This window comes from Pinus tabuliformis, chromosome 6 (assembly GCF_031772625.1).
Source record: "Pinus tabuliformis cultivar Carrire ecotype Pingquan chromosome 6, CPIR1, whole genome shotgun sequence".
Taxonomy (NCBI): Eukaryota; Viridiplantae; Streptophyta; class Pinopsida; order Pinales; family Pinaceae; genus Pinus; species Pinus tabuliformis.
This window is the reverse complement of record NC_142292.1, coordinates 1,576,785,360-1,576,795,570: the sequence shown is the minus strand read 5'-3', so window position 1 is coordinate 1,576,795,570 and position 10,211 is coordinate 1,576,785,360. Positions and strand designations below refer to the sequence as shown.

The 10,211-nt window shown below is 30.2% G+C and overlaps 1 pseudogene; it reads right to left on the bottom strand.

Moving 5' to 3' along the window:
• Positions 1-9,415: 9,415 nt before the first annotated feature.
• Positions 9,416-9,987, bottom strand: LOC149264820 (putative LRR receptor-like serine/threonine-protein kinase RPK1 pseudogene; annotated as a pseudogene).
• Between the last annotated feature and the right edge of the window lie 224 nt (positions 9,988-10,211).

Here is a 10,211-nt window from a genome sequence, read left to right as displayed (position 1 = left end):
TCATCATAGCCAACATTGTCAAGATATAAAGGCCTTGACTAACAAGTTATATCTCTCCATTAGATCATAGCACAATGTTGGGAGGCATAAATTTGGACACCATTGCCTCTTTAGGCACTTACTGCACTAGGATGCTCATCAGGCATAGCCTCGCATGATCATTTCCTAATCCATTGTCATAATATTTGACACTAGGAAATGTCGATCCTCATGACTATTCTTATCTTGGATTAATGTACTTGAATTATGGTGGTTAGTCCTAGTCAAAGCACAAATTCTCAAAGAATATTGGTCCCAGATGTTTATCTAATCCACCATTCTCCCTACTGGTGTCTTTAGTAGGCTTACAACTGTTATTCTCGGCCATAGTACATAACAAATGGATAATATGGTGTCAATGCTCACTCCCTCTCAACCAGGGAGGAGACATCCACAAGCATAAATATTTCTTAAGAATACCAATCATTTTCATAGGGAATAACATCATTAATTTGTTTTCATCGCATGACGCCTTTATGATTAAGCATTCATAGATTTGTGGCAAGATATTTCCCCTTTTGTCATTTGTGATGAAATAAAATCAAAAAGTCAAAGTCAAAATCATTAAAGATACACTATAATGATTTATCTAAGTCTAAACTCTAAGGTTAAGGTGAAAATTTATGTAAATATTATATCTATGAGTTGTTAAAAACTTATGAAAACCTTATTCCCTAAGTCCTATATATAAGAAAAATCAAAAAAGAGAAAAATAAGTCCCAATGAATGGTAACTCCTGTATTCACACCCTCTTTGGAAAACATATGAATATATACACTCCTAGTCACACTTGATCACATGTTTGTGATGGAAAAATGATGAAGTCCTCTTTTCCCCTTTCATTTTCACTTCATCATTTAAGCACCTAATTGAGGATCTAGGGAATTATTCTTACCTAAGGGTTTCATGTCTACTCTTGGTTTACTTATGTCACATTACGGTCAATCATGTGACGGAGTGAAATACTTAAGTTTGTGGACTTATTAGACCAGTGTATTAAGTTAGTCACCACACACACATGTATTACATGTCATTAATCCACATGTGTGGGTTGGAGACTCATTGCTTGAGAACTTTAATGATACTACTTTACGGCCTTGATGGTATATCTTGCAAAATTTCTTGGTAAACATTGTGATCCATCCTTTCTTTTGCTGGAGGCACTTGACAATATTGAAGTCACTCCTAGTAATCCACTGAGATGGGGAGTATAAATTACTTGTGCTAGAAATATAATTGAGAAATAGAGGTTTTCCATTTGCGATATTGGAGTCATAGACATTGGATACATGGTAGTCCTCAATGTCAATTAACTAAAATTATATTGTCATAATGCGAAAAGAGGTAAAAATATTGGTAACCTTGATGTCCTGATCATTCCAAATAATAGCCATTCCACCCAAGTATATCTAATCATCAATCACTACTACTTACAAATTCCTCCCCCATTTTCTAATTATATGAGGTAGAAGCTCACTTAATATTTTAATTTCTTATATCAACATTATTGATGGGTGCTTTGTGTACCATTTTTCTTTTAGGAGTACTTGTTTTCCTTTACTATTGAGGTCCCTCATGTTCCATGAGACTATTTTCATGGAGAATTTACACAGAAAGGAAGTATAATGTGACTAAAAAAAACATGTTCCAAGATTTAAGTTATTGGACAATGCCGCTTCATGAATCCTATATTTCCTTAACCTGGGACTAAATGGTGAACTTAATAGCCATAAGGGAAATTAACCAATGAAAATCTCAAAAAGAGGTGACTTTTGACTTTATCACATACAAGTTAATATACTAAAAAAAATATCCATAAAAATTTCATCAATCAATGGATCTTTAAAAGAAATATATGCGAAACAATTTCATCAAGCAATGAAGCATTACATTATAAATTACAATCTACAAACCTTTTGGGAACTTTTTGCTAAACCATGTTCAAACCCAACATATTTAATATTAATATTTAACAATAATATGGAAAAGAACACATTTTCATAAATTAAATAACATGTTATCAATCCTAATGATTGTCACTAACATAAAACTAAAAATCATGCAACTAATGGGAGTGACCACTTAAGGCCACCATAAGACAATTAATCTATTAAGACAAGGATTAATGGGGAAAGAAATCTACAAAGGAAAAAGGCAAACCTACTTTAACTTTATTGTTTTATTAGGTGCAAGTTGAACATCTCAAGATATAATGAAGAGAAGAATTAATTTTATTGCATTAAAAAAACCCAAGCACAATCTATAACTTAGCAAGGAAGAGATGTATAATACCCTTCTCAGCGACACAACGCATGGCATTAAGTTACTTTTATATATATATATATAATTTAAACTTGTATCATAAAATCAAAAATTTAGCATGAATGGATGTTTAAAATCGTTTTTTGTAAAAATAAAAATATTTTTTGTTATAGAAAAGAAAACCAGAAACTAAATATATTTTTTTAGAAAAGAAAAAAGTACTAAACAGAATATATATTAAAAAAAACTAAACTTAAGAAAATAAATTTTATTTTATTTTTAATTTAAAATATTTTTTAGAATTTTTTTTAAACACTTCCCTCCATTCTAAGAAGCATAAATAATAATAGAAATAAGGACGGACCAAAAATATTCCTTTCCTTGGTAAGTGTTTCCCACCATTCATTCCACTCACTCGAGTTATTTCATAAAACAGAGATAGGTGTTATTTCACACTCTTTTGGCAAAGCTTATTGAGCTTCTCTTATGATATATCTATTCCTTGATGGAGTCCTTGATATATTGATCAAGTTTTGATTCCTTTGAGATTAATTAGAGCAAAGAAAACATAAGTACTCTTAATTTCAAGTTCAATGCCTCTAATGGTGGACATAAAGCAAGGGAGGGGTTGCTATCATTGTCATAACTCCAAGTTCATTGTCTTTGATGGTGGACGAGGCAAGGGAGGGGGTTGTGGTCATGGTGGTGGTTGTGGAGTTTTCTCTTTTACATTATATTTAGGGAGTTCAGAGCAATTTGAATGGAATCATTGTCGTCACTAGGTATAATGGATTAAGTGTGATAATGGATCAAATGAAGTAATTATTTGTGAGCATTTGTTCTTGAATGAACATTAGGATCCATCTTATTATAGAGAAAAGTACATGCATTAAAAACAACTCAATATTCATGTGACATTCATATTGTATGCGACTTATTTTTCATTAAAAACAATTTACTTTTTCATGTGACATTCTTTTTTTGTTAAAATTTCTTCTATTTCTAATCTGAATTACAATTTTAATTTGAAATAAAGCTTCCAGTAAATATTAATTTACCAATTCTGCATGGAAATCATAAGAAACATTCACAATATAATATGAAGAACAATGGGGTACCTACTTCATATGGATTAGAAAATCCTTCTACTACTTAATGTGAATTACAAGTGTAATCTTAGTTGGATCTCCAATATATATTAAGCCATATTTTCATTTTATTTTTAGTACTATTAAATGTTATTATTCCCTACCTCATTTTATTGTTAGCATTGCAATAAAAATATGCATTTTGATATAGAATTAGTACTAACATGTAATATTGATTTTTTTTCCAGAACGCTATAGGTAATGACCACAAAGATGATGATATAGACTATGTTTAGATTACATCATATATCAGATATGATGATGATGAGGATGGTGATGGCATTGGTGATGATTATGTGGATGATATTATCAGCGTGGTCAGGATGATGATCATGGAAATGATCATGAGGATGAGGTTGATTATGATTTTCGTGGTGCTAGCTAGCCATGCATTATTTTTTATATTTAGTTGGATGTCTTAATATGGTAATCACACATTTGAATTTTAGTTTATTTGAATAATGATTATGATACTATCGATACTATCTTGTTACCTTATGAATATGTTGAAAATTGTTTACAATTTTTTTACGAAGAATTATTGTGTATGATGAGATTCCTATTTTTTTATGGATGTTGTGAATTTACTTTAGCATAATGATATCTATGAAACATTTTTATTTGGTGATCTTACATTGACTTCTAGTTGATTTGATTAAATATGATGATGATATTATCATTTTTATCTTGTTATTTTATGTATATATTGAAAATTATCAACATTATTTTTATGGAGAATTATTATGTATGATGATATTACTATCTTTTGATGAGTGTTGTGAATGTACGTTAGAATAATGGTTTCATGAAATATTTTGATATGATAATCACACATTTGAATCTTAGTTGATTTGATTAAAGATGATGAGGATATTATTAGGATTAACTTGTTACTTTATATATGTGTTGAACTTGTCAATCCTTTTTTATGTAGAATGTTTATGTATGATGATATTACTATTTTTGGATGTAATGTTGTGAATTTACCTTGGAATAATGATATCTACAATAAATATTGATTTAGTAGTAATGTATGTATATTGAAAATTGTCAATGATTTTTTCTTAGAGAATTGTTATATATGAGGATACTACTATAATTTTTTATGAATGTTGTCAATTACCCTTAAATTTGTTTACAAATACTAAGTTATGAATCTGAATTGTGATATGTTCTTAAATGTGTTATACGTGAAAATACCTCCTCATCATCTTGGAGGAGAATACTATGTTATTTGTTGAAATACCTCTTTCTCCTAAACTATATAAGCCTATAACAAAAGTTATGTACCATGAGAACCATGGTATCCTAGTCTATAACAAGTTGTCCCCTTCATCTAACTTTTGTTACCAAATTCTCACATTAGAGGAATTTTCAACTCAAAAAATAAGCACCTAAGAAAAAATTAAGAAACTAATAAAATAATGCCATGTAGACAATTTTTTAATATATCATTTTTATTATTCTTCTACCAAAATTACCCAAATAAATGTCACATTTATCAAAATAATTGTATATGTATTTTATATTTGAATTAATAAATTAGCACAAGGTTTAGTAAAATTTAAATTAAAAAAGTAAATTTAAATTAAAAAATCAAATTCAAAATTTAAAGGAAATTTAAATTTAAATTTAAATTACCGAAATAAATGTCACTTTTATCAAAAATAACCATCTACATAGATTTTATATTGAAATTAATTTATTAACACAAGATATAATAAAATTTGAATTTAAAATATAAATTTAAGTTACTCAAATAAATGCACTTTTATCAAAATAACCATATATTTATATTTTATATTTAAATTAATTTATCAATATCAGATTTAATAAAATTTAAATTAAGAAAGTAAATTTAAAATTTAAATTAAATTTAGGATTTAGGATTTTATATTTAAATCTATTTATTTAACACGCCATGATTTATAGATTAAGATATTAATTTTATTTTTAATATTTAATATAGTTTTGGGTCACTTGGGCACCATTCACAGTTAAATTAGGTAAGTTAAATTATTAAAAAAAATCAACTTCCTAGTCACACTTGTATGTATTTTAAATTTTAAAGGATTTTGATTGGCTTACACATTATGACATGGAAATTCAACGTTAACATTTTAAAATGAAAATTACTCTAATGCGAGGAAAAAAACTTGAGTTAACTAGAATTTGACACTCTTTCTCACTTTCAGAAACTCATATGGTGGAGTGTGATCTCTTTATCCTCATCTTTAGACTTTTCCTAAAAAATAAAAGCATACAAAAGTGGGAAAGAGCCATAAAGCATGGAGAAGCATTTTCCTAAGCACAGAAGCATCTGAAAAGTGGAAAATGCCATTTTTATGTGAGGAAACATTATTCACCCAAAAGACTTTGCCAAAATTGAATTAATGAGGAATTTGGGAAATCTTCATAGCCTTAACTTTCCTATATATTGGAGGCTTTGGCATTGAGGAAATGATGAGAATTCGTGTATTGTCATGGTGTTGAGATCTATCTTTGAGGGGGAGAGTTTTGGAGCTAGGAGTTGGGGGAGGTGTTGTTGCAACTGCTTCTGATGGTTTTAACTTTCCTCCAACTCCTTTATTAATATAGATTAGTTTTTCTTCCTTCCATATGCTACTATTCGTTCTTTACTTATCCTATTTAACTAATAAATGTATGGGATTTTGGTTTATATTTATTTATTCAATAATATCTATATGTTTATGATAGTTTCAATTATCAAGATATTATGTTGTGAGTTTTTCTTTGTTCTCTCTCTTGTGTATAGGACCAAGATTTGGAGCTATCTAGGAGCACTTCCTAGCTACACTAAAAACTCCAACAAGACTCTACATCTTGATCTACTAAGAATCTTGAGGCTTAGAACAACCTTTCTCTTCATCAGTCTATCTTAGGTTTTTGGGAGAAACTAAGAGAGTTTTATGTTCATCTAATTGTGCATTAAATCCTATAAAAAAATGATATTTAGAAAATGTAATATATTTCACCATGTAATAAAATTAGTAAAATGGAAGTAAAAGTAAAACTCTAAGCAAGAAGCCAAAAGTGGATGTAACCATCGATGCAAAATTGACAGTAGAATTGGATGTTAAACTAGCCATCAAAACAAGATGCAAACAATGAGACAAAAACGGTTTAAAAATAGAAATAAAAAAAAGGGTACAAAAATAGACACAAAGATGGGAACAAAATAGGACATACAAAAAGATAGCAAATTGGGCACAAACAAGGATGCAAAAATGGACACCAAAATAAGGATGCAAAGAATGGTGTAAAATTAGGATGCAAAATTGGGTGCAAAAAAGATGTAAGAAAAGACACAAAATAGGAAGCAAAATGGGAATAAAAAAGGGTGAAACTAAGGATGCCAAAAATGATGCATAACTAGATGAAAATTCAAACTAAAATCTAGGTGCAAAATGAGATGCAAATGTGGACACAAAATGTGGCAGAAAAATGATGAAAATTTCGATGCCAAAAAGGATGCAAAATTAGACACCAAAAAGGATGCAAAATTAGATATAAAAAATGGTGAAAAATTGGACACAAAAGTAGAAAAAATGTTGCGAAAATGGGCATAAAAATGGCTCAAATTTGGATGCAACATTAGATGCAAAATGAGGTGCAACAAATGATTCAAAACTTGGTGCAAAAACATATGAAAAAGTATATGAAAAAGTGGCTCAAAATTGAATGTAACATTAGACACAAAATGGGATTCAAAGGTGGACGCAACACATGGTCCAACATAGGGTGAAAATTTAAATGTTCAAAATGATGAGAAATTGGATGCAAGAAATGTTGTTAAAAAAGATGCTAAATTGGATGCAACAAATGATGCAAAATTAGGTGCAAAATAGGATGCAAAAAAGGGAGACAAATGAAATGAAAAAGTGGATGAAAAAAATGGTGCAAAAATGGATGAAAATTTTGGCACTAAATCATATTCAACATATGGTGCAAAATTTGATGCAAAAAATGGTTTGAAAAAAGGCAGAAAAATTGGTGCAAAAATAGATGTAAAAATAAGTACAAAATTAGAAGAAAAAAATAGCATAAGACTAGATGCAAAAACTAGCACAAACTCGATGCAAAAAAAGGCACTAAATCATATGCAAAAGACGGTGTAAAACTCAATGCAAATTACGACACAAAAATAGAATCAAAGAATGGCACAAAACAGGAAGCAAAAAATGATGCAAAAATAAATGCAAAAAATGGTACAAAACTAGAAGCGAAACCTGTTGTAAAACCAATTGCAATTCTTGGTGCAAAATATGATGCAAAATTTGGCGTAAAAAAAAAAAGATAAAAAATTTGGTGCAAAAAGGGACGCTTTAAAAATTGTACAATAGAGCCAGATTTAGCGCCAGGCTGCTCATCCCAATGGAGAGAAAAATACACTAAAATCTGGTGCTAAATCTGGCATAAATTTCTTGTTTTGTTGTAGTGTTTGGAAGTTTGGGGGGTATGACTGGCATCTAAAGATGAGGTATTGCCCTATGTGTCGAGTGAATAAATAATTTTAAGGTAAGGAAAGCCCAAACACCAATCTCATTCCTTACTTTAATGGCCAACTAAATGTATAGCCATTATACTTACTTAAAGGAAGTCATAACAAATAGAAAATACAATAGACTAAGCTTGAAAAGAACTACTTACAACTTTAACAAGAAATGGGAATTATGCCGTTTATTTCCAATAGAGTTCTCCATGAAGCAAAATAAATATCCAAGTCCCATTTCAAATTCCAAGAGTAGTGGGAGAGAACAATGAGTTGTGGACAATGTCTTGCTTATGCATTTCTATTTTATACATTTTGGTAAAATTTCATTGTGATGTGTTAAGATTTTTTGTAGGTTGATACAATATTGATATATGATTACATTGTTCACCCAAGGAGGACCTGAACTTGGAACCTAGTGGGACTAAAGAACTCACTCACACGAGGATCGACAATTATGATATCTCACCTGAGATGCATTGTGATGTCTCATTGATTTGGCTTCCATTCCATTATAGAGTTTCCTTTTATTAATACCAACTGAGAAGTTATAACTATTCATTACTAGCCAAATGTTTTTAAATATGGATAAACTTAAGATGGCTACATATACAACATAACATCCAACCTCAGTTAGGCCAAACCACCACTGTATTTGCAAATGGATATCAAAGCCTCGAAACTTTAGCGCTAACCATGCTTATCATATAAATAAATATGGCAGCTAAAGGATAAATAGTGTGACACAAACTGTCAGTTGATTCATGAAAGGGAGTACATAGAGTTGCACTGAAATCATAAATGTAAAATTTTTATATATCATCAAATTACAGAATCATATACTGGGTTTCAATTTTTGGGAGGGACAAGGAAGCGTGACAAGATAATTTTGAATTTTGCAATTATAAAAATACGCATCATTCACTAGCATTGTATGACAATAGCACTGTATGAAATATGTAGAAAAGTGTAAAATAAGTTTACAAAAATTATGAAAGGGGGCAATTGAAACAAGCAAAAATCCTGCGACTGGTCTATTTTTTCTCACACAAATAAAAGACAAGAAGAGGTACCAACCAATCCATAACTTCACCTCTAAAAACATGAGAAATTTTTTTTTGAGTTGGGATCATCAAATTTGTCAAATAAACCTTCAGATAACATCACACCATAGAAGAGGATATTCTTGAACATTCTTCAACAGACTTAGTGTAATAGAAACCAGTCAGTCTGAAATCATTAATGTTATGGAACTGATTGGAAACCATGGATTTTAATATTTTGACAGGGAAATTTTGTCCATCTCCTAAGATCTAATTTATATTTTGATCTTTGACACAAAAAATTAAATGACAAGGCATTGGAATTGTAACCTTGACTTAGTATCATAAAAAAATTATTTCTTAGTGCAGCTAAGGAGGTTGTGATCATTTCAGTCACTACAAAACTTTCATCATTGATTTCTAATTAAAAGTGAATCCATAGTAAACATGACAACAATCTGCAACATCTCAATTAAATCATCATGAGGACCTACATAGGCCTGAAGTGAGGACGATCCTTGTTGAAGAAACATACATTCCCAAGAAATAATGTTGAATTCATTACCATATCTAGAAAATGAAGGGTCGAGAGCTTTCTTATCAAAAAGTAACTCTAAAATCACAACCCCATAGCTATAAACATTAGCCTTATATGAAACACTACATGTCATCGCATGCCCTGGAGCATCATAACTAAATGTGCCTAGTATATCAGTTGATGCATGGGTTTCAGAAGTTCCTAGAAGCCTAGGAAGACTAAATTTGAACATATAGGCATTGAAATTGTTATCAAGAAGAATATTGCTAGGTTTGATATCTCGATGCAACACACATGCAACACAATCCTCGTGGAATAAGTAAGAACTCGAGTAATGTCTAAAGCAATTTTGTGAATCATGTCCTAGTGAAATCTTCATTTAGATCTCTCTTGGATAAATTTCTTCAAGTTACCTCTAGGCAAATAATTGTATACTAAAAACATCCTAACTTTCTCTATCATATTTGTTTTTTTTTTTTGTTTTGAACCGACAACTTAAAAACACATCTCGTGCTCTTAATGGCATAGAGGTTGTGACCAAAAACATCAAATCATACTTCACCGATTTGAGGATCATTGTTGGTGTAGGCCTAGATCTCACTGTGTCATATCAAGAAACATGTCCAAACTTAAGAATTCACAGTTTACATGTGGTGATAATTGTGGGA